Genomic DNA, 25,977 nt, shown 5'->3' with positions numbered 1-25,977 from the left:
GTTGAGCCGATGCCGAGAGTTTGGACCCTTAAGGCCCCTCGGCGGAGGCAACACACCACTTTGGCCCCAGCTTTCTGTAGACGGAACCTCCGGCCTGACCCGACCGGGGGAAATCGGCAGTCGCCTTTTCCTATCCTCCCCTCTATCTTTAACTTTCCTATCTCTTTCTTACAACTCTCCTGTCTCCTCCTCTCTTCTTGGTTTTTTTTTTCACTTTTCATAGGCGGCTAGGGTTAACCTTGTGTGGCCAACTACCCTGAGTTGTGTCATATTTGGTTATAGTTGAGATGTACAGCTGGCGTGGGCAGGACTTGCTCTCAAGTTCCTGTCCCGTCCCCCTGTTGGGCTCCATGCATGGTGGGTGGCTGGCACCATGACCGAAAAACCTCAATTTTTTATGGCCCCCCCCCCTTTCAAAACCTGATCGCTCTCTCAAGAGAGGGTGGACCGAAGCAGATGACTTTTTCCAAAAAAGAAAAGTATCCTTTCCAAAATTTCATGTCATTCATAGCAAAGCAGAAGAAACGCAAGCAAGGATAATATCCCCATTCCAGGTCTCAAAACGCTTGACGGATGCCTTAGGTCCTGGCTACAAGGTGTCAAAAATGGCCAGTGGTGACTTACTTCTTGAACTGCGCGACAGCATACAACACTCAAAAGTTGCAACAATTGTATCCATTGGGGACATCCCTGTCTGTGACCCCACATCGGTCTCTGAATACTGTACGAGGCGTCATCTCTGAAATAGATTTTGTCCCCCTTTCTGAAAAGTAAATGCTCGAAGGACTTACTGACCAAGAAGTGATAGATGTCCACCGGATCAAGATCCGGAAGGATGGCAAAGAAGTGGACACCAAACACCTGATCTTGACATTCAACATGAGCACTTTACCCGAATCCATTGAAGTGCATGGGCTACCTGAAAATAAATGTAAGACCGTATATTCCCAACCCACGCAGATGTTTCAACTGCCAGAGATTTGGCCACGGCTCACAGAGTTGTCGCGGCCTCAAAACGTGCGCAAAATGCTCATCGAAGGACCACCAATCCGAAGAATGTGTTGCTAACCCACGGTGTGCAAACTGTGAAGGAGACCATGTTGCCTACTCCAGGGCTTGGCGATCCTGGAAAAAAGAAAAGGAAATAATTACTCTCAAGACTATGCAAAACATTTCTTTCAAAGAAGCAAGAAGGCAATACTCTCAGAAAAACAAATTCTCCTTCACTGCAAAAACAAACTTCGCCGATGTGGTGCGTGGGAGCGGCGCACCACACCAGGCTTCGGCACCCGTCCAGGTCACACGTAGTGAGCCTGGGGCGGGGCCACCCGCGCCGTCTGGTGGAGTAGCTCACGCTACTCCGCTACCCCAAAGGAGGGGACGCAGAGCCCCGGGTCGGCGGGCCCAAAGACCTCTTCCCACAGGTCGAAGTCAAACTAAGAAATCAATGTGCCTCTTGCACGGTCGTCCACTGCCTCTGCAGAGGCGATGGACACGACCCCCGGCAGCCCCGCGCCGTCCACGTCGGACGGTCGGCGGAGCTCTCTGGATCGATCAAAAAAAGACAGGCCCCGAGTCACCGGGCCATAAACAACATAATCTAGTTTTTCACACGGTACAAACACAAAATTAAGATGGCTTTCATAATACAATAGAACTGTAGAGGACTTCTAAACAACTACAGTGACATAAAGGCATACTAGGAGCACACGCTCCTATCGCCTTATGTCTACAAGAGACCAATTTAGGTCCTCGTCACACAGATTTGCTAAGGAGAGATATAGTATCTTCCGTCGTGACCGAGAGGGCGCGAGCACTTTCAGGAGGCGTAGCCATCATTGTGCAACCCGGAGTTCCGGCTCGAGAGCCCACTCTGAAAACTAGGTTTGAAGCCATAGCAGCCACTGTGGTTGCTTACAAAACTATTACATTATGTTGCATATATCTTCAACCACACCTCGAAGTAACATGCCATGAATTAGAAAACCTTCTAGAGCAGTTACCAGAGCCATACGTGGTAGTTGGAGATTTTAATGCTCACTCTTGTTTTTGGGGCAGCGAGAAAACAGATAGCAGGGGTCATGTCATTGAGGATTTTATATTATCTAATGATATTTGCTTGCTGAACAGCGGTAAACCTACTTATTGCTCTTCTAGCTTTGGAAAAATGAGTGTTTTAGATTTCTCTTTTAGCTCTCCATCTGTTTTTAGCGATTTTAAATGGGATGTTTTAGACAACCCCTATGGAAGCGATCATCTGCCTGTGGAAATCAGCCTGTCATCCACACAATCAGTCATCCCGACAAAACCACGGCGCTGGAAGCTTCATTTATCAGACTGGCAACTTTTTAGAACACAAGCCACTTTAGAAAAAATTGTTTTAGAGAATCTTAATGTCAATGAAGTAAATGAACAGTTCTCAACTTGTATTCTCGCTGCCGCACACCTAGCTATACCTCAGTCATCAGGAATAGTACTACAGAAACAAAGTGTGGTGGACTCAAGATTGCAAAGAGGCAAAAAAACTGCAAAACAAAGCTTGGGGTACATTTCACAGATACCCTACGCAGGAAAACCTCATTAACTTTAAAAAAGCAAGAGCTAGGGCTCGATATGTACGTCGAAATGCCGAAAAAACATCATGGCAGAATTATGTTTCTTCAATAAACAGCCAAATCACATAAAAAAAATGTGGGAGCAGGTGCGGAAATTCACAGGAAATTTTACTCCTTTCACATTTCCAATGCTAACTACACCCGGTACTCAAACAACATTAGAAGAGCAGGCCAACATATTGGGTGAGCATTTTTCCACAGTTTCAAGCTCATCCAACTACACACACACATTCCAAAAGCACAAAGCAATAGTAGAAAAACAAAAACTTCCCTTCACAATATGCATACATGAAGACTACAATCAGCTCATTACAATGCAGGAACTAAACACAGTACTAACATCTGGTAAAAAGACAGCACCAGGCCCAGACAACATACTTTACACCATGCTTGCCCACCTCTCTGAGAATGCCATAGAGGCTCTCCTAAAATTTTTCAATAAAATATGGATGAGTGTAGAAATCCCCCAAGCATGGAAAGAAGCAATTATAGTACCCTCCCTAAAACCTGGGCAACCACCGACTAGTCCCACCAGTTACAGGCCAACAGCACTCACTAGCTGTATAGCAAAATCATTCGAAAGCATTCTAAACATCAGATTAACCTTCATACTTCAGTCCCGGCAACTTTTAGATATACACCAATGCGGGTTTAGAAAGACATATTCCACAACCGATCACCTCGTACGCTTTGAGAACACAGTCCGGGAAGCGTTCATCCACAAGCAGCACTGTATCGGGGTCTTCTTCAACCTGGAGAAGGCTTACGATACCACGTGGAGGTTCGGTATCCTCCGTGACCTAGCGGACCTAGGTATCCGGGGCAGGATGCTGAGCTCTTTGAGCGACTTCCTAACCAGCCGCACGTTCAGAGTCCGCTTAGGCGCAACCTTCTCCAACACTTTTATCCAAGAAACTGGTGTACCCCAGGGGTGCATCCTCAGCACGACCTTATTCATCATCAAAATGAACTCCATAGGAAAAGTAATCCCAAAATCCATAATGTACTCAGTTTACGTAGACGACCTCCAAATAGCATGCACGTCTTCCAGCATACCTACCTGTGAGCGACAGTTACAAGTGACAATAAATAAACTGGCTACCTGGGCAGATAGAAACGGGTTTAGATTTTCCCCTCAGAAAACAGTAGCGGTTCTGTTCTCTTTGAGACGAGGCCTACAGGCCGACCCCACACTATATTTAAACCAAACCCCATTACCTGTCAAACAAGAGCATGAATTTCTAAGGATATCTTTCGATAAAAAACTCACTTTCTTACCACATATAAATAGCTTAAAGAAAAAAGCTTCCCAGGCCCTCAATGGGCTGAAAGTACTGTCAAGAAAACTCTGGGGGTCTGATAGGGCATGCCTGTTACATATATATGGTTCTCTGGTTCGCTCTAAGTTAGACTATGGGTGCATAATATATGGCTCAGCAAGACCGTCCTACATAGAACGACTGGATTCTGTCCACAATCTTGGTTTAAGGTTGTCTTCCGGTGCTTACAGAACTTCCCGAATAGCAAGTCTGTATGTGGAAACTAATGAACCTTCCTCAGAAGATCGAAGAACTGCACTAACTTGTACATACATCCTCAAAATCCTTCCTCAGCCCAAACATCTCTGTTACCCAATTGTCACGAAATGCCCATCCCGAATGCTCTTCAACAACAAGCCCCATGCGATTAAGCCGTTGCTCTTGCGCTTCGAAGAAAAATGCCAAGTTCTGAACATACTAAATGAAATTAAAAATATTGCCCGAAGACACGAAGCGCTACCACCGTGGTAGACTCTCCCCACAGTGTGTGACGTCACACTAACACACCTCAAGAAAACCAGTACGCCACACGACCATATAATGCAAGAATATCTAGCACTACAAGAAAAATACAGAAAGTACACTCCATTTTATACTGATGGGTCAAAAACTCATGTTCATGTAGGAAGCGCAGTAATACAAGGAAAAAATAAAAATGCAGTACGACTGCCCTCATGTGCTACAGTTTTCACCGCTGAGTGTTATGCCATTTGTGTTGCGGTACAGAAAATAGCAAATGAAAACATCAAAAACAGTATCATTTATACAGATTCACTGAGCGTCCTTGCAGCATTAAACTCCAAAAATGCCACAGAGCCACTGATAGTAACCATCACACAATATAGTAAAGGTCACAACATAAAAACATGTTATAAAATCCTGCTGGGTTCCCAGTCACGTTGGCATTAGGTACAATGAGAGAGCCGCCATGTGTGCTGCACAAACCAGAACCATGGAAATAAAACATGCGAATTTGCCTCCTAGGGATTACATGAAGTTAGTGCATAGCAGACTAAGAGCCAAGTGGCAAGCTTCTTGGGATAATGAAGGACACAACAAGCTGCATACCATAAAGCCCACTTTAAAAGAATGGAAATCATGCCGCCATAAAGAGCGTTTTATGGAAGTAATTTTATGTCGTTTACGCATAGGTCACACACACATCACCCATAACTTCTTATTAACAAAAAAAGACAAACCTGTGTGTGAAATGTGTGGTGAGGAGCTCACAGTAAATCACATTTTAATTTCTTGTTCCCATCTCGAAGAACTTCGAAAAAAAATTTTACGGTATTTTACAATGAACACATTCCATTTCATCCCGCATTGCTTTTAGGCGAGCAAACACTTGTCGAGTTTTCACTTGTTTGGAAGTTTCTAAAGAAAGCCAGGGTTTTAAATCTAGTATAATGTAACCTCTATACACTTGACATAACATCATCTAACCTTGTGTTTGGCGCATGATAACCACAGTTGCTTATGCGCCATAAAACCCCATATAACTAACAATTTGGCGTCCTTTTATCTCCTCAGATAGCTTGCCAGTATCCTGTCTAACCGCTCTACCTGCTACTTTTATTGCGCAAAGTGTAATTATGACTAAAATATTATCATGCATCTCATGAACTATAAGGTCATGTTCCACCGTTAAAGCCGAGTATCTGGTGTGCAGCGAGATTGGTAATTACTCTACCATCGCTCTTACCGATAAATCGGTGACGTGCTTGTCGGCTGCTAATTTCCACCATTTCCTGTTTCTCCATCTTGCTTACGTACTCGGCCTTTCGTATAATGCTAATAGGTCATTGCGGTGACCAGTGCTCATTCGCTGACCCTCCGCAGATCGGTTGCACGTGGACGCAGAAGCGCTCATCTCACCTCGAGCTCATCGGTTCGGTGTGCCACGAATGCAGTCGATCGGAGGTGCTCGATATATGATACCTCCGTGTTACTGATGTTCCCAGTGTCTGTGAGTGCAGCGCGCCTTGGCGACAGATGCCCTGTCCAGAACTGGTGTTCTCCAGTCCATCGTGTCTTTATCTGCCTGCTTCTTCTCCTTCTTTCACACCTGGCCTACCTTCTGTCATCCACCCGACGCTATGAAGCTTTTTCTTACATAGCGTCAGAGTTAGTGCATGGCTGAATATGTTTTCATGCAGTTTAACTCTTAAATTATTTTATATATATTTAACTTCTTTTCGAACAGAAACTCCAGCCGCGGCACTCCAGAAACCTATTTTTCGCTTGGGCGCCCACCTGTAAGTGCTGAAAATTGTCCGTATTCAGTTTTGTTTTCTGCATGCGGAATGAGAGCGCGGCAACTTCTAGTAGTATTAACTTAAAAAATGAAAAGATGTAGAGCGCGCATTGACTGTGCTGCAAATCCTTCGGTCACATTGCTCTCAATGGGCGGATTCATTTCGTTACTTTCGGTTTCCCAGTAGTCAAATACGCATCGGACAAAACGTGACGCCAACATGTATGAAGCAACTTATCAATGTAACTTGCTTCACCAATCTTGACGTCACAGGAACTGCGCTGTTAAGCTTGTGTTTGCCGAAGAACTGGACGAAGTGTATGTAGCCTCGGTAATGTTACTCCTATTTCTATTCCCCAAGCTCAGAAACATGCAGACTTCTATGAGTACTAATAATAAGCACAGCAGCCAAAAGCAAATTGCGGGAAGAAGAGGAAATAGCGCTCAGTCTTCCGTCCTGCAAAAGCAAAGAGCTAGAAGGAAAATAGATATGAACAATCAGATGTAACTCTCGGTCCGAGGTCATAGCCGTGAGAGCACAAGCAGTAAAATCCGCAGGGTTTTAGGAGAAAGTAAGGGCTTCGGAGAACTATAGGTGAGGTGCGTTTCCGAAGTGAACGCAAAGAACCATGATAAAATTGTCTGCCAGCTACTTCCGGTTCCAGATTTTTCCTACGCACTGCCTTCTGCATAGCAATCGCCCTGCATTCTTGCATCGTTTATTCGCTAATCTATTTGTGCTGCGACATTGCGTATTGCACAGCATCACCGTAAGATCAGCGCGTGCTGCATATGGACGCGTCCTGAGCGCAGAAATTGACAATAACTAAAGGTACGTGTTTTTTCGTGGTTATAATATACCACCGTAGACTGGCTGTTCTGCGTGTGCACAGCAGTCGGTTGGTAGTGTGGTTGAACTAGTTTAACGCGTTGTTCACTAGAAAATAGGGGTTCCTTCGCTGCACTCCTACGGCAACGAAGGGCTGAGCTTGCGAAGTTTAGCAAACGATAGATGTATTTTCCTCACAGCGTGTAAAAGCTGCTAGTGGACTCTAGAATACTATCCATGCATGCAAATTTGCGCACTGCGCGTCTCAACATGCACATCATACTGCATAGAAATCCTCCGACCGTTTACATTATGTTGGTTGTGCTTCATACGAAAACATGCTACGAACCAGAACAGAGTCGACGTCGAGTTGGTCTTTCGACGATGCAATAAAATCAGCGGTGTTTCCGGGAAAATAAATTAGTGTAAGAAAAGAATTTGTACAGCGACTGCCGTGAAGCAGGCGGGCAGGGGGAGAAATATGGAACCGGAAGTAGCGCTAGCAGACGACTTTCCGAAGAGCCTCTGCGCTGAATCTGGAAACGCACCTCACCCATTGCCACTCCTAGAGCGGGAGCGCTGCTGCACTTCCGAAACCGAGCTCTAAAGGTACGGACACACTGGCGGCAAAACGCGCGCGGCATGCCGCCGGCGGCAAGCCGCTTGCCGCGACACCTGCCGCGGCGGCGGGTTGATCTGCCGCGCAGCGAATGGGTCGAGGAGCCATTTTCGGCGGCTTGCCGCGTGCCGCGGAGCGGGGGGACCAATGAGGGGCGTCCGGCTTTGTGACGTAGGGAGCGTCTGTGTCGCTATCTCTTGGCTCCTACTAAAGTTACATGCCAGCGGCGGCGGCGGTGCCGCGCGCGCTCCTTCAGAATCGCGGACATCGACCGGTTTGTCACGAAGGGAGCTTTGCGCGGCGGCGACTCTTTACCGCCGAGTGTGGCCGTCCCTTTCGCGGCGGGGGTGGCGCCTCCAGCGGCATGCCGCGCGCTTTGCCGCTAGTGTGTTCGTACCTTAATGAAAAGGCTAGAGCCTGAAGGTAAAGCTGTTCTAGGAGACGTCCCAGGACCCCCGCAAATTGTAAGCGTCGAGTTTAGCGTACGTGGCCCACTATTGCCGGACTTGCCATTGCTTTTCGACGTCGGCTCAGCCCATGGTCTCTCACAGCGTCCTCGTCAAATTACTGTGTGTTTTTTTTTTCCTCTAAGTCACCTTGCCGTTAGTCACGAACGCTGCACCGCAATCCTCGTTCTTTCCCTAGGCAATCGCTGCAGTGAAAGGCAGTGATCAATGTGCTGCGCAAGCAGTGCAGGCTATCATGTGCATGAACGTCCCACGCACAAGTTGTTAAAATGTGTTTATGAAGTTCTAAGGCCTATCCGGCAGCAGCCGCACGTTGAATATTTCATGGTTTCATACCAAAGCCTAAACGCTTTACAAGATAAAGCTCTGGCAGCCGTGCCCTACCCTTTCCTTTCAGGTCTGAAATGTATGGGTCAGCGGCTACCTTAGTCGCTGACAAGCTGGCAGACGGATTCATGCAAGAAGGTCAGTTTTACAGTTTTTTATTCATTTATTTTACATATTTCATGCCCAGCTGCGATTAACTGAACAGTACCCTTTTCCAACATTCAAATTCGTGGAAATGCGTGATTTGGAAAAAAAATGAATGGAACATACAAGTTGAACAAAGCAAGACAGACTGGGGTAGTGTTGCAGCTGCGTTACTAAAGAAGGGTCGCACTAGAAGGTTGTGATAGAAATAACCAAATACTGTGCCCAGATATCACCGCAAGGCGGCCAAAATAAAATCCATTAATGATTACTCAATCATTAATAAGGAGCACAGTCCAACCCAATTCCTCTTTCCTGTCCTCAAAAACTGGTGTCTTAGTCAGTAGCTCTGGGGAACTCGTCAGTAAGCTGGACAAAACGGCGGATTTTAAATCGCATTTAAACATTTGCAACATTAGCGCTTCCAAACCTTTTTGCGGTATATATGTTCTGCAAATTGGCGCAGCAACTTATGGTGCCAATGAAACGTGTCAGCACCAAATCCGTGCAGTAGATGCTCGATCAGCTTCAGTAATTCCTGCAAGGACACTGACGTTTCGTTCACATAAGGTCGCAATACAAGCGTTGTATATCACCGACCATAGCGGCTGCAGAGCGTAGAGTGAATTCCTGTGTTTCTACTTCATGCAACCTAAATTAATTGAATATGAGTGTTGCTAATTGATCTATAAATTCGCTGCAAAAGCAGCGTTCCCTGACCCGATGTATCGATGATCCTTGAGCATGATAGGATCCAAGCCGGATCCGGAAAGTGCTGTTGCTTCCTGTATCATTATTTCTTCGATCATTATTGCTGTGGGAAGGTTTCGACGTCGCAAGGTCACGTGACCTGCCCCAACCAATTCGCGAATTCCCTGGCACTGGTCTTCGGCGGGGTTTTAGTGGGACGACAACTGCAATGCCATCGCGTTGAAAGGAAACTACATGGCGAACACTGGCGGTTCAATGTCAACAAGTCATTTAAGCCGATCAAGTGGTCGCTTGCATCCTGGACTTCTACCGGAGGACGCGGTGCTGGGTGGTCCTGGGGGAAGGTGATGACGACAATCTCGGAGAGCATGCAACCGCCTGGTACAAATGCTCCAGGACGACCTGATACAGCCGTCGACGAGCCCGTCGACGTCACCTATTGTTCTAGTGGTAGAGAAAGATGGAGCCCTACAGTTGTGTGTTGATTACAGGCGCGTAAAGAGTCACCAAAAAAACACATTTATCCTCTGGCTCCCATTGATGAACCCTAGACCTGCGGCGCCATGCCAGATACGTCTGAAATGAAAATTGATTTTCAGCAAAGGAAATTGACGCGTGCTGTAGTCCTAAGTGGGCCGAGTGCGACGCATGCCGGCGCTCTGTGTAAGCTGGTGGTCGCGAAGACTTCCGCCGTTGAAATGGTCAGCCGAGTGCGACGCGTGCTGGCGTTCTGTGTGGGCCGAGTGCGTCGCCTGATGCGTGACGTCAGCAGTGGTTCTACAAAAAGCGAGCACCTGGATGAGCGCCGGCGGAGAAAGCATCCGAGATGTCGCCGAATAAAGTACTACGCAGCCTTCTTATCGCTTCTTCCTTGCCGGGAGCCGCGAACACCACAGAAATGACGGAGTAACTGTCTCAGATGTCTCGGCTTACACTCGAACCGCGCCGTAAGGGAAGAGGTAAAGGAGGGAGCGGAAGAAGAAAGGAAAAAGAAGTGCCGCAGTGGAGGGCTCCTGAATAATTTCGACCGATCAGGAACCCGATTTTAATCCGGTCTATACCTTGAAAGGTATTACAGCCTACTATCAAGATAGTCATCGTCTTTACCCCCGTCCATGTAAAGCTCTCAAGGAGGCGGATGAGCGGCTCCTTCTCCGCCTCCTCACCAATACATTACTGTGCCCGGCAGCACTAAAACATTTTGACCCCTCCTTCTCGGCAGCTGCCCGCACTGTAGAGTGGTGTCTTCGGACACCTATCGCATGGTTTGCGCCTTCCCTTCCAACCCGGCTATTCCGCCAACCCCGACCCAGCCCGGGAGGTCTGGGAGGAGATCCTAGTCGGCTGCCACCGATTACAGACCCAACAAGCCTTAGTCGGGCGCGCCCGGGCGGCTGCCACCGCCACTGGGGTCCCAAACTAGGGACCTTTACCTAGTGCTTGTAAGGATTGGTACCTTACGGGCTGATCCAAGCATAACTCCTGTCCCTTACTAATAAATGTTTGCACCACCAACACCTGGAGATCTTTAACGTGCACTGACATCGCACAGCGCACAGGCGCCTGTTGCGTTTAGCGTCCAGCGAAACGCGGCCGCCGCAGTCGGGTTTGAACCTAGGTACTCCGGCTCAGTAGGCGAGCGCCTTAACCACGAAGCCACCGCGGCAGGTACTTCTCATCACAAGATTTATGCAGTGGCTATTGGCAAATCGAGCGGGACGAATGCGATTGGGAAAAGACCGCCGTTATTACACCGACGGTGTTTACGAATTCTGGGTGACCCCTTAAAACCTGTGCATGACTCGTGCAACCTTCCGGCGGATGATAGACGTCATACTTGACGATCTGGAATCGCAGTCCTGCCTAGTGTTTAAATAACTGGCAAGAATATAAGCGCAACAAGACGACACAAAGACGGAGGAAAAACGACAGGACAGGCGCTAACTTGCAACACTTTACTGTCTTCATAAACCGCCGCACATATATCAACCACAAGGGGGAGGGGTAAAGACAGATAGGGGGGAACACATTTGAAGGCACGTGCGAAGAGACTCGAATATTGCAAACCAAAAACAGGAGAATCCGCAGAACTATGCCATATCTAAAAACTGACACTCTTTTTTATATATCATGATCGACGGGGTGCTAACACATGCACTCCCACTTTTACATATTCTGTGCGCTTCTATCAATTCACGTGCCTTCAAATGTGTTCCCCCCTATCTGTCTTTGCCCCTCCCCCTTGTGGTTGATATATGTGCGGCGGTTTATGAAGACAGTAAAGTGTTGCAAGTTAGCGCCTGTCCTGTCGTTTTTCCTCCGTCTTTGTGTCGTCTTGTTGCGCTTATATTCTTGCCAGCTATGAACCAACATGCCCCGGAGAGTGTTTTACTGTTTTACTGTTTAAATAACGTTGTCACTTTTTCCGGCACGCTTTAAGAGCACCTGAGGGGCCTGCGCACTGGGTTCGGAGCAATTTGTTCGGCCGGGCTCTCCCTCAAACCACAAAACTGTCACTTCGCTTAACAAGAGTTGCGATTTCTGGGCATCATGGTGAGCGCCCCGATAAGCCAGCCGCCATCGTTGCTTTTGCGGTCTAAACCCATAAGGGAAGTGTGCGCCGCTCTCTGGGTCTCTGTGCCTATTGCTGTTTTGCTTCTTGCCTATTGCTATTGCTCGCCGCGCCCCTCATCCGCCTGACAATACATGCCGAACCATTCTTCAGTGGCCGGGAGCAGCAAGAGGCCTTCGAAGTCCTTCGAACTCGCCTTACTATGTAGAAAAAGACATTCTTACCTCAAAAACCTATTGATGAGAATTACGTAGTCTTTCCTCAAATGCCCGGTATATCACAGCAGTTTCGCGCTCGCTGAACTAGAAGATCGTGTTCGGGATATGATTCACAATGATGTAATGTGGAAATCCCTTTTCACTGCGTTGTCATACGGTTTCATCGTTTTTTTGCTTGTGTTTAACCGATACCTTAAGGCTGCCGAAAACAGTTTAAAAGACAAATGAAGGATGCCCAATTGCTGAGTCAGAAACTAGCTTTCTTCACCTAGAGAGAACATAGTACCAGCACTATACGACCGGGATGAAGGGGAATAAGGCAGCATAAACACTAAGAGCACCTACCTTCTGATTGCCTGACCAGGACAACACATTACATTTTATTGATTGTGGAGCGTAGATAAAAGTAAAGCCTGTTACACTTCGCCTAAGCCTTTCAGCTAGCAGTGGGTCCCACTATGTCAACACTAACGCATTTTGTTTGCAGGTCTTGGTGAATATCTTATACAAGGGAAATACCAGTGGACGCCGGCCTCAAAGAGCAACTTCGAAAGGCACATCCAATGTTTGAAAAGGCGTCGTCGAGGAACCGACAAAAAGGGAAAAAAAGGCACTCAAGAATGGTTCGATGTGAGATTATTTTATACTGATGCATGTGTTGCCGCTACTCGCAAAGAAACACAGGCGGGATTGGGACCGTTTTACTTTATTTGCCACAAGCGCCTTTGGGAGTGCATGCATAATTTGAACAATGCAACAAAGTCTTGCAAAAAAAAACTGACTTCCAAGCTACAAATATGAAACTGCAACGCATGGCTAGCACAAAATAAACAATACGATAAACTTTAACCGAATTGTGTACATCGAATTCAAGATAAAGTTATTTTACTGAAGTTCTTCATCACGGGAATGGAAAGGTAACCACAGAAGCTCTTAAAGTGACAGTTGCAACGTGTGTATTGAAATCAAATATATTCGCACTGCATCTATAGTTGTGCACCAAAGCCTCCGCAAAGGCAGCATAAAAAAAATCCAGAAATTCAGATTTGATCTCTCAACCCGAGTGTAAAGGCAACGCAACACACTCCCTGACGTAGTGAAATCCTTGTTGCATCGTAAGATGACCTTTTTCCTTGATGAATTTAAACCTGCTTTTCGGTTAATGACCTTATGTATGATAATTGTTCCGCTTTTTTTCCTCGCCTGCTCGCACTGCCCCACTCCCCTCCGTAAGACACACCTTTCTTTCGCACTTTTTACAACATTCAACTTCTATTAAGTGCCAGAGGGGTCTCCTTACAATTCTTCATCTGGTTTATTAAAGTATGCAAAAAATTTTTTGTGACTTTGGCCTATTTAGATAAAGTTATATCTTCAGGTAATTTCTTTTGCATGTGCTTGGCTCTTGTAATTTGGGCCTTCTGTTTTCGGTAAAACCAGTTTTTTAGAAGAAATTCCGCCTTTATTTTGCGACAGCACAAGGCTGAAACCACCGCATGGAAACTAGCCGATGTCTTGTACTTATTCTAAAACAGTGGTCCCAATGATTAGTTTACTACGTTAAAGTTCTTTCAACGCTTGTTAACCATGGCTTGGCTCAATCTGGAAATCAGTTCAAAGAATCTATTTGAGAAGCAAAAGACAGGAACGCAAGCAGTACTTATTGTGGCGGATCTTATACCACCATTGCATCAATGGCTCACGAGCGCAGCGCCTACGCGTACTACAGTACGCCGGAGCCGGTCCGCGCATGCGCGAGGCGCAGACGCCAGCTGGCGTTGTTGGCGCCTGGCAAACTGCTGCGCATGTCAGATATTTGCGCCCGGCTCGCACCGGCGCCGTAAGTGGCTCGCTGGTTAGCGGTCTGTGCACACCAATCAAAGAACGCAGTTATCTGAGCACCCGGTACGGCCCTTCGCGAGCTGAGCGCGAGTACCGGCGACAGGAGGCTGTAGTGAATCGACAAGTGGTTGGCGAAAAAGAAAGAACGAGCTTTATTAACGGTTAGTAGCTATTATAGCCTCTTGGCTCGTGACGTAACCGGGACCACAGCCGATAACAGATGGCTTGGCTGGTGGACCTCATATAAGATAAGCACGGCACGTGTCTGTAGAGTATTCGGTTCACAACAATTCTTCCCCCTTAAGGAGTGAAGCGGTCGGGGGGCCGACGCAGCCGTTTTGACCTACGCGGTGCGTCAGCGCCGTCTGTTCCCTGTGCTTCGTTTGTACAGTCTTCGGCTTGCGCGTCTGGCGTCGTTTGACTGTCCAGTCCTGGTTGAGACCCACTCTGCCTACTGCCGTGACCTTGAGATTGCGATCCTACCGATGCTCCTGCGCTCTGTACACCAATCAAAGAACGCAGTTATCTCAGCATCAGGTGCGGCCCTTCGCGAGCTAAGCGCGAGTACCAGCGACAGGAGGCTGTAGTGAATCGACAAGTGGTTGGCGAAAAAGAAAGAACGAGCTTTATTAACGGTTAGTAGTTTTTATAGCCTCTTGGCTAGTGACGTCACCGGGACCACTGCCGATAACAGATGGCTTGGTTGGTGGACCTCATATATGATAAGCACGGCACGTGTCTGTAGAGTATTCGGTTCACAACAATTCTTCCCCCTTAAGGAGTGAAGCGGTCGGGGGGCCGACGCAGCCGTTTTGACCTACGCGGTGCGTCAGCGCCGTCTGTTCCCTGTGCTTCGTTTGTACAGTCTTCGGCTTGCGCGTCTGGCGTCGTTTGACTGTCCAGTCCTGGTTGAGACCCACTCTCCCTACTGCCGTGACCTTGAGATTGCGATCCTACCGATGCTCCTGCGCTCTGTACACCAATCAAAGAACGCAGTTATCTCAGCATCAGGTGCGGCCCTTCGCGAGCTAAGCGCGAGTACCAGCGACAGGAGGCTGTAGTGAATCGACAAGTGGTTGGCGAAGAAGAAAGAACGAGCTTTATTAACGGTTAGTAGTTTTTATAGCCTCTTGGCTAGTGACGTCACCGGGACCACTGCCGATAACAGATGGCTTGGTTGGTGGACCTCATATATGATAAGCACGGCACGTGTCTGTAGAGTATTCGGTTCACAACAATTCTTCCCCCTTAAGGAGTGAAGCGGTCGGGGGGCCGACGCAGCCGTTTTGACCTACGCGGTGCGTCAGCGCCGTCTGTTCCCTGTGCTTCGTTTGTACAGTCTTCGGCTTGCGCGTCTGGCGTCGTTTGACTGTCCAGTCCTGGTTGAGACCCACTCTCCCTACTGCCGTGACCTTGCGATTGCGATCCTACCGATGCTCCTGCGCTCTGTACACCAATCAAAGAACGCAGTTATCTCAGCATCAGGTGCGGCCCTTCGCGAGCTAAGCGCGAGTACCAGCGACAGGAGGCTGTAGTGAATCGACAAGTGGTTGGCGAAGAAGAAAGAACGAGCTTTATTAACGGTTAGTAGTTTTTATAGCCTCTTGGCTAGTGACGTCACCGGGACCACTGCCGATAACAGATGGCTTGGTTGGTGGACCTCATATATGATAAGCACGGCACGTGTCTGTAGCGCATTCGGTTCACAACAATTCTTCCCCCTTAAGGAGTGAAGCGGTCGGGGGGCCGACGCAGCCGTTTTGACCTACGCGGTGCGTCAGCGCCGTCTGTTCCCTGTGCTTCGTTTGTACAGTCTTCGGCTTGCGCGTCTGGCGTCGTTTGACTGTCCAGTCCTGGTTGAGACCCACTCTGCCTACTGCCGTGACCTTGAGATTGCGATCCTACCGATGCTCCTGCGCTCTGTACACCAATCAAAGAACGCAGTTATCTCAGCATCAGGTGCGGCCCTTCGCGAGCTGAGCGCGAGTACCAGCGACAGGAGGCTGTAGTGAATCGACAAGTGGTTGGCGAAGAAGAAAGAACGAGCTTTATTAACGGTTAGTAGTTTTTATAGCCTCTTGGCTAGTGACGTCACCGGGACCACTGCCGATAACAGATGGCTTGGTTGGTGGACCTCATATATGATAAGCACGGCACGTGTCTGTAGCGCATTCGGTTCACAACAATTCTTCCCCGTTAAGGAGTGAAGCGGTCGGGGGCCGACGCTGCCGTTTTGACCTACGCGGTGCGTCAGCGCCGTCTGTTCCCTGTGCTTCGTATGTACAGTCTTCGGCTTGCGCGTCTGGCGTCGTTTGACTGTCCAGTCCTGGTTGAGACCCACTCTCCCTACTGCCGTGACCTTGAGATTGCGATCCTACCGATGCTCCTGCGCTCTGTACACCAATCAAAGAACGCAGTTATCTCAGCATCAGGTGCGGCCCTTCGCGAGCTAAGCGCGAGTACCAGCGACAGGAGGCTGTAGTGAATCGACAAGTGGTTGGCGAAGAAGAAAGAACGAGCTTTATTAACGGTTAGTAGTTTTTATAGCCTCTTGGCTAGTGACGTCACCGGGACCACTGCCGATAACAGATGGCTTGGTTGGTGGACCTCATATATGATAAGCACGGCACGTGTCTGTAGCGCATTCGGTTCACAACAATTCTTCCCCCTTAAGGAGTGAAGCGGTCGGGGGGCCGACGCAGCCGTTTTGACCTACGCGGTGCGTCAGCGCCGTCTGTTCCCTGTGCTTCGTTTGTACAGTCTTCGGCTTGCGCGTCTGGCGTCGTTTGACTGTCCAGTCCTGGTTGAGACCCACTCTCCCTACTGCCGTGACCTTGAGATTGCGATCCTACCGATGCTCCTGCGCTCTGTACACCAATCAAAGAACGCAGTTATCTCAGCATCAGGTGCGGCCCTTCGCGAGCTAAGCGCGAGTACCAGCGACAGGAGGCTGTAGTGAATCGACAAGTGGTTGGCGAAGAAGAAAGAACGAGCTTTATTAACGGTTAGTAGTTTTTATAGCCTCTTGGCTAGTGACGTCACCGGGACCACTGCCGATAACAGATGGCTTGGTTGGTGGACCTCATATATGATAAGCACGGCACGTGTCTGTAGCGCATTCGGTTCACAACAATTCTTCCCCGTTAAGGAGTGAAGCGGTCGGGGGCCGACGCTGCCGTTTTGACCTACGCGGTGCGTCAGCGCCGTCTGTTCCCTGTGCTTCGTATGTACAGTCTTCGGCTTGCGCGTCTGGCGTCGTTTGACTGTCCGGTCCTGGTTGAGACCCACTCTTCCTACTGCCGTGACCTTGAGGTTGCGATCCTACCGATGCTCCTGCGCTGTCCTCAGCCATTGATATTTCCGTGGGTGCCTGGGGCTTAACGTCTGCCCCTTGCATACTGGTCCTCCTGGTCTTTAGTTGGTCCAGGTGGCGGCGATGTTGCTCCCCATCTGCTGTCCTTACGGTTGTCATGCGTGAGCCCTCGATGGACTCTACCACGCCTGGTTCCCATTTGTCGCCCACTCCGTAGTTCTTGAACCAGATTTCCTTGTGCAGCGGTTTTCCGGTGTAGTATTCATCTGCAGAAGAAAAGGGTCGTGATACCACATTGTGTAATAAACAGCGTGGCTTAAATCCGAGAAGCATGAAAGCCGGACTCTTCCCGTTGGGAAGGGGAGTGCGCCGATAATGAGAAAGAATGTGGTCCAGGCGAACTTGCAAACTACCTCTCGTGTTTTTGTTTAACCCGTGCTTCACAGTCCGTACCGCCCTTTCCGCCAGACCGTTAGACTGTGGTTTGTAGGGATCTGCCCGCATATGACTGATGCCATTGCACTTAATATATGTCCTGAACTCCTCGCTAATAAACTGCGACCCGTTGTCTGTCACAAGGGTCCTCGGCAAGCCGAATCGTCTGAACATAGTCTGCAGTGCTTCAGTTGTTTTTCCCGAGCTGACAGTCTTCATTAGAGTGACCTCATTCCATTTGGTATGAGAATTTACCACAATCATCAGCATGTGACCTTCCACAGGACCCGCAAAATTAACATGGATTCTACACCACGGCTCCGCTGTTTCTGGCCAAGGCACGTGTTGTCGTGCAGGGGCATGCTGGCCTATTCTATGCACGTTGGACATGCGCCAGCCAGCACTCAATGTCTTGATCGAGTCCTGGGTGCCAGAATACAGAACGGGTCAATCTCTTCATAGCCGCTACCCCTTGATGAGCATCATGCAACATACGCAGCATTGGTAGCCGCGCACTCCTCGGAATTACAGCCCGATGGCTCCAGTGCACAATTCCATGGCTGGACGTCAGTTCGTCCTTCCTGTGCATGTATGCGCGTAAAGGCTCCTGAGCAGGTTGCAAGTATCGTGGCCAGCCGTTCTGAATGTAATCTCAGACTTGCGCGAGTTGGCTATCGTCCGCAGTCATCGTAGCCAGATCGCTCGCCGACAGCGGACCGGAGTCTAAGTGATAGGTTAGAAGGACGTACTCACTAGCGTCCTCTTCTGCAACCTTAGCGTCATGCGCCTGCGGTACAGACAAACTGCTGAGGGTGTACGCCGGAATTAACACCTTTCCTGGTTTAAACTCTATCTTGTAGTTGTAGGCGCTTAGTAGGAGTGACCAACCATGAATCCGTAAAGCGGTCATGGCTGGAACGGGCTTAACAGGGCCGAAAAGGCCGAGGAAGGGCCTATGATCTCTGACGAGCGTGAACCGATTCCCAAGTAGATATTCCCGGAACTTTCTAACACCGAAGACCACATCCAATGCCTCTCTTTCGATTTGCGCGTAATTCCGCTCAGCCGGTGACAGAGTCCGTGGTCGAAACTCGATTGGTAAATCTTGCCCATTTACTGTGTGATATAGCACTGCGCCAATGCCACTAGAGGATACATCGGTTTCCAAGATAAAGGGCTTATTTGGATCGCAATGCATCAAAAACTTTGCCTCCTCTAGCTGCCGCTGGGTTAATCGGAAAGCGTTATCTTGTCTCACTGCCCAGTGCCAGCGTGCGTTCTTTCTTAGCAGTTCATGCAGCGGCTCCAAAACACTAGCCAAGTTTCCCAGAAATGCGTGGTAATAGGTAACGAAGCCCAGGAATACTCGCAGTTCCGCAACACAGTTTGGCTTCGGCATCTTTGCTATCGAGGTCATGTTGTCTGTCTTAGGTAACAATCCGTCCGCACTGATACGATGTCCTAGAAATTTAACTTCTGCTTGCCTGAACTTAGATTTCTGCAGATGCAACTTGACACCGTGCTGCCGGAAACATTCGAGAACTTGACGCAGCGTCTCCGAGTACCCTCGTTTCTCCGCGATTACCACATCGTCTAGGTAAACTTGAACGCCCGGAATGCCTTGCAGGATGCCTTCCATACGTCTCTGAAAAATATCAGGGGCGGACGCCACACCAAAAGGAAGTCGATTAAAGCAAAACAGGCCTTTTTGAGTGTTTTTGACCAACAGCTTCCTGGTTTCCTCGTCGAGTGGCACCTGATTGTACGCATCTTTCAAGTCGATGCTGCTGAACACTTCACCCCCGTTTAGGTTAGCAAAAATATCCCGTATTTTTGGCAATGGGGACTGCTCTGTGACACATGCAGCATTCGCGGTCACTTTAAAATCGCCACACAATCGAATGGAGCCATTCTTCTTGATAACGGGAACGAGAGGCGTGGCCCAGTCCGCACTGTCGATAGGCGACAGAATGCCTTATTTAACAAGCCGGTCTATTTCCTTAGACACTTGCTCTCGCATTGCATATGGCACAGAACGAGCTTTGCAGAATCGCGGCTGCGCATTTACATGCAACCGCAAATGAACTGCGGGACCACCAATGCGCCCTAGGCCTGGTATAAACAGATCGCTAAACTCTTCTAACAGCGTGCTAACCAAAGCTTGATGTGGAAAATTCCTCTCACCAGTACTTGCCTCGCCGACAATGCTCAGGACAGCCCTTCCGCTACGTTCAAATGCGCTGATAACGTTGCGTCCACACAAGTTCGGACCGTCACACTGCAGCACGGTTAGCGTCGCTTCCAGAGTTTTACCCGAGTACCAGACATGAAGCCGGAGCTCCCCCTTCACGGGATGCTTGCCAAGAAAGCAGGACAACTGCAAAGACGTCTCGCGGAGCGCAGGCCACGCGTGCCGATGCTTGCAGTATGCCCCCCACGTAATTATGGAGACCGCTGAACTTGTGTCTACTTGCATATTGAGTGGAATTCCGCTCCAGTCGAAGGTGCGAACCACGGGCTTGACCAGGTTAACAGATGCAGTCTGCACATTAAGAAGACAAAGCTCGCTGTCGCTCTCTGAATAATGCTCTTCGCAATGTGCCACTCCTGGTGGTTGCAGTACACATCTTCGCTTGATGCCCTTCTCGTCGGCAGTGCAACCGCAACACGAACAAACAACACCATTGCTAGGTCTAGGTGAAGTATGCAGGCGAGTCTTCTGGTAATGCGGTGGACCCTGCAGCTTGCTCTTCACATCGTTAACGTTGCCATGACCCTTTGTCTTATCCATGGGATCCACGTTGAGGGCTGCCATCCCTGCCGCTAAAGCTGCCTCCTCTGCTTCTTTGAGTGTAAGCGATGATTTTGACAAGAGTGCTCGCTGAACTCGAGCGTCACGCAGGCCGCAAACTAGTCTGTCTCGTAGCATCCTGTCCCTTGACTCGCCGAAGTTGCAACCGCAGGCCATCTTCCGAATTGCGACAATGAAGTCCTTCGTTGTTTCGTCAGGACGCTGATCCTGGTGAAGAACTTGTAAGACTCCGCTATTTCATTGCCCTGCGGCGCAAAATGCTCAGTCAGTAGCTCGACCAGCTTCTCGTAGGTGGTGGTGGTGGAAGGTCAGCTCTTGAATCTTGGACGGCGCGCAACGCCCCGTTATTATGCCGACTGTTGCTTTACTTAAAGCGCCCGTCGCTTCTTCGAATCATCGATTCCGTAGGCTTCACAATAAGACTCCTTGGTATACTTCCCAACTGTCTTCCACTTCGTCGAAACCCGGCGGTCCAACGTGGGCTGCCATGGAGCAGCCAATGGCCGGCGGTGGGCCGCTCGTCGCCACTGTAGTGAACAGACAAGTGGTTGGCGGAGAATGAACGAGCGTTATTAACGGTTAGTAGTTTTTATAGCCTCTTGGCTAGTGACATCACCGGGACCACTGCCAATAACAGATGGCTTGGTCGGTGGACCTCATATAAGATAAGCACGGCACGTGTCAGTAACGCATTCGGTTCACAATAGAGACGACAGGTCATGGAGTTGTGTTGGCGCTGGGCGCGTAGGCGCTGCGCTCGTGCGCTTCGGATCGTTCCATGGAGATGCGCCTTAAAGCTTTGAGCGGATAAGGATCACGGACAGGTTCAGCAAGGCTGCTGTTCATTTATAAAGCCATCTTCTATTAAGGCGGAAGCCTTTAATGCGTCATCGCTGTAAGCAGAAGTCGTCAACAGAAATGTCACACTTTTCAAATGGTCCAAATGGTAGTGACGTCAGAGTGCCCGAATTTCAAAAGGGGCCAATGTACTTTTGCTAGTAACCATGCACCGAATCAAAGGGATGGTATAGTGATGATCCAAGTAATATAAATAAATAATTAATTAATTAATTAATTAATGAAATCGAGTAAGAAATTGGTCGAGTTGGGGAATCGAAGCAGGGTCTCTGCGCAGCGAGACGATCACGCTAACCACTCGGCCATGCCAGCTCGGTGGTTTGGAATGAACAAAGGCGCGTCTAGTGAATACGGTGTCTTCGTTCACTCCCATCTTCCTCCCTTCCCGTTACGGCGAGGTTCAGGTGTCCACCGAGATATGCGAAACAGATACAATTCCTTTCCTCACAAACCAATTTACCGACGAGCAAGGCGTAGAGCCTAATGGGCGATGCCGTTGTGTGGACTCCCTGGCAGCGTTGCAAGACGCTGTCACGTTCCGCTCTTAGAGGTGAAGCTTAACATCTTAACCTCACATATGTGACACAAGCAACAAAACCTCGCTTAAGGCTTTCGCCTCACCGCACTTTAGGTCAACAAAGCGCCCCCCTGAATTTTTTGAACATGTATTTTTGCAGCGTATAAATAAAACCAAACAATATCTGATTCAGAAAGGGTTTCTTATTTAAACCTGTCATTATATGTAATTTGCAGAATTACGTGAAAGAGAACTGAACTTTTCATGTTCTACACAATGTTAAGCGCTAACACTGAATCGTATCGGTGGAAAGATGACCCCAATTATGAAAGCTTCTTTTCATTTCCTGAATTGTGGCCGAATTTTACACGAGGTATGGCGTCCTATAGTTTACCCCCAAACGAAGGGCTCTGCGTCAGAAGAATGCCTCCACGCAACAAATACACATGAGTTTTCATCTAATTCTTTCACAGGAAGGGCGCCATATGTCTAGCCCACACGCCAGGAGGGGAAAAAAAAGGTTGAACTACGCGATAAAATTGTATGAGCGGGCCTTTCTGCATTACTTATGTGTGAAATGAAGCTAGTATGCGCTCTCATTACGTAACACGCTGCAGTTCGTGAGCACCCTGTGGTAAAAAGTGATAGATAATTGGTTTCGCGTTTCTATCGGCGAGGTAACTGTTGTAACCTCTGTGCATTAAATAGGATATAACAGCGGGATTAGCAGTTACGTAGGTACTATGCTAGCTACATTTGTCGTTGTACGAAAAGCTGTGTAGATAGGCCAACTCCACAGCGGTCTTAGCACCTAACTTAGCACTGTTCCTAAGTGTTCCAAGTGGGTAAGGCCCAAATTCCCCGTCTGTGTTCAAAGAAAACTGATACGTTTTTCTTTTTTTTGGAATATTGTATTCTTACAAGGTTCATAATCGTTTTTATTTTCCAGAAAAGCGGCGAGGAGGGCCCAATGGCTTTAAAACTGCGGACCCACATTTCATTACGGACTTCTTTCAATGTAAGATCCTCGTTGCTTCTTCCGCACAGTTTGAAGGGCATTAGGTAATGAATTATTTCATTTGAATTGAATTAGAGGGCAGCTTTTCAAGCATCAGGAATATGCAATATCAGTGCATTTGTCAAAGAAAGTAGTAACCTACTCTTGGTGCACACGTGTGGGTACATTTTTGAACGCTGTACGCAGAAAGATTATGAAGGAAATTTCATTTCATGGACAAAGAAAGTTAAAATGAGTTATGTTGTCGGAACCTCAGCGCAAACCTGTTACCAGTGCCTAAAAACGCATTAATCGTCTTCAGAATAGAAGCTGTCTGTTAAATGTCTGTTGTGTCCCCTTATTGCTTTTGTGTGTGTGCGCCCCCGCACCCTCCTCCTAACGACCACTCGCATCCTCCTCCTAACGACCACTCGCATCCTCCTCCTAACGACCACTTGCCCTTCGTCGCACGCTGTCGCCAGATGCCCCCCCATGGTGCGCCCCCGCATCCTCCTCCTGTTTTGGGAAGCCACTCCCTCCCGTGGACGCTTCTCCGCTCCCTCCTTTCTTCGGGCGGCCAGTTCGGCTCCTGCCTCGGTCGACGCTGGTCGCACCCTCATCGGCTTTAAATAAACGAAGTCTTAAAGTACCGTGTGCGTCTTTCGCTGCATTCAACACAGCGACCGGACACGACAGAAAAGCGTCCACGGGAGGGAGTGGCTTCCCAAAACAGGAGGAGGATGCGGGGGCGCACCATGGGGGGGCATCCGGCGACAGCGTGCGACGAAGGGCAAGTGGTCGTTAGGAGGAGGATGCGAGTGGTCGTTAGGAGGAGGATGCGAGTGGTCGTTAGGAGGAGGGTGCGGGGGCGCACACACACAAAAGCAATAAGGGGACACAACACTTCCTTCCCCCTTAGAAAGTTGCCTGGTATCGTGCAGGGGGTCGGCGCTCATGCGTGGAGGCGCGCTGGCTTTGTGCGCTCGGGGGAGAAACACTTGTAGGCTGGCTGTTGTTCGCTGTGTCTCCTAGGTCTGTCCTGGGCGAAGTCTCTTCTTCCGGGAAGAGGTGCCAGGCTATGTGGGAGGATGGTGCACGTGTTCTCTCCGCTGGCGGACAGCTCTCAGACGGCGTCGTAAATCTACGCAGCTGGTTGAGATGTCGGCGTGCTACTGTGCCATGTATGTTGACGAGCCAAGAGCGCAGGCCTATGCGTCTGACAATTGTAGCTTCCTCCCAGCGTGGCTTTTTCAGAAACTGTCGGGCGAGGACGCGCTGCCCCTCATTAAGCGTGCCGCAGCGCGGAATTGCTTTTTCTTCCCGGAACGTCTCTGCCTTTGGCTCGGGGAGGATGGCTGTGAGCTGGGTTCGCATTTCACGCTCGAACATCATTTTCGAGGGGGTCTCGCCTGTTGTGCTCTGAACCGTCGTGTGCTGCTTGAAGAGAAAGCGCGCAAGGCGGCGCTGCAGCGAGCCTGTCTGATCTCTTTCAAGGGTGCGTTTTAGCTCGGCTACGTAGCGCTCGGCTTGTCCGTTTGTCGCTGGGTGGTAGGGGGCCGATGTAACTGATGAGATCCCGTTGTCGCGATAAAACTTGAGGATCTCCGCAGACACAAACGGTGTTCCGTTGTCCGACACTACCTTGCGCGGCAGGCCGAACGTTGCAAATAGTGATCGGAGGTTGTCAATGACTGCTGCCGAAGTCGTCTGTCCCATTTGCCTTATCTCAAGCCACTTTGTGTAGGCATCTACGACCACAAGGAAAGTGCAGCCCTCAATTGGTCCTGCAAAATCAATGTGCAGTGTGTGCCATGGTGTGTCTGGCTTTTCCCATTCTGGGACAGGAGCTTTCGGCGGGGCGCTCCGGCTGCTCTGGCAAGGCTTGCATTCTCGCACCACTGTTTCGATGTCGTTGTCAATGCCAGGCCACCACATGTAGCTTCTGGCACACTTTTTCATTGCAACGATGCCCCGATGTCCGGCGTGGATGAGAGACATAGCTTGTGCGCGTAGTTCTCTCGGCATCACAACTCGGGACCCAAATATGATGCAGCCGCGATGGGTGCTCAACTCTGTAGCTCGCCTGCGGTAAGCGTCGAAGTTGTCCCCTTTGAGTTTATGCACGTTGCCTTGTTGAACAGCTGTGTAAACTAGCCGGAGAGCTGCGCACTTCTGCGTAGATGCTGCAACTGTGCCTGCTGTAAGCGGAGGTTCTGGCAGTGCTTCGAACATCAGAACGTCTCCTGGTGGAAATGGTTCGTCAACAGTTGCGTCTAGTGGCAGACGGCTTAGCGCATCGGCGTTTTGATGTTTACTCCCATTGCGGTAGACCAGAGCGTAGTCGTACGCTGAGAGTTTGATGCACCAACGTGTCATTCGCGGAGACAAAGTTGGTGGCATAGGCCTTTGTGGTCCCAGAATGCCCAATAGCGGTCGGTGATCGGTTATAAAGGTCACCTTCCGGCCGGCAACGTACTGGTGAAAATGTGTCGCCGCGTAGACGATGGCTAGCCCTTCTTTGTCAAGTTGCGCGTAGTTGCGTTCTGCTTGCGACAACGTACGTGAGGCGAAGGCGATGGGAGCTTCCCTTCCTTGCTCGTCAGTTTGCGATAGAACCGCGCCGACTCCGTACGGTGATGCGTCGCAAGCCAAAAGCAGAGGCTTCCTTTCGTCGTAGTGGCGGAGGACTGTACATCTTCGAATCAGGTCTTTCAGGGCATCGAATGACTGCTGATGGCGTGGCGACCATGTCCATGTCACATCTTTCCGAAGGAGTTGGTATAAGTCGTTGGCCACGGTAGCTCTTTGTTCCAAGAACCGGTCGTAGAACGTCAAGAGTCCGAGAAAAGCCTGTAGCTCCTGCTTGTTTGTTGGAGCTCGTGCTTCTGTGATCGCTCGCACTTTGTCCTCGGTAGGGTGAATGCCTTCCGCATCAATTCGGTGTCCCAGAAATTGCACCTCTGGCACCGCAAAACAGCACTTCGATTTGCTTATGCACAAATTAGCGTTTGCTAGCCTTTCGAGAACGAGCTCTAGGCGCACTGCATGCTCTTCAGTGGAAGTGCCACTGATGATGACATCGTCAAGGTAGACACAAACTCCTGGGATGCCCTGAAGCACTGTCT

This window comes from Amblyomma mixtum, chromosome 10, assembly GCF_055824585.1.
Source record: "Amblyomma mixtum isolate Tamu chromosome 10, ASM5582458v1, whole genome shotgun sequence".
NCBI lineage: Eukaryota > Metazoa > Arthropoda > Arachnida > Ixodida > Ixodidae > Amblyomma > Amblyomma mixtum.
The sequence above is the reverse complement of the archived record's forward strand: the minus strand, read 5'-3'. Positions refer to the sequence as shown.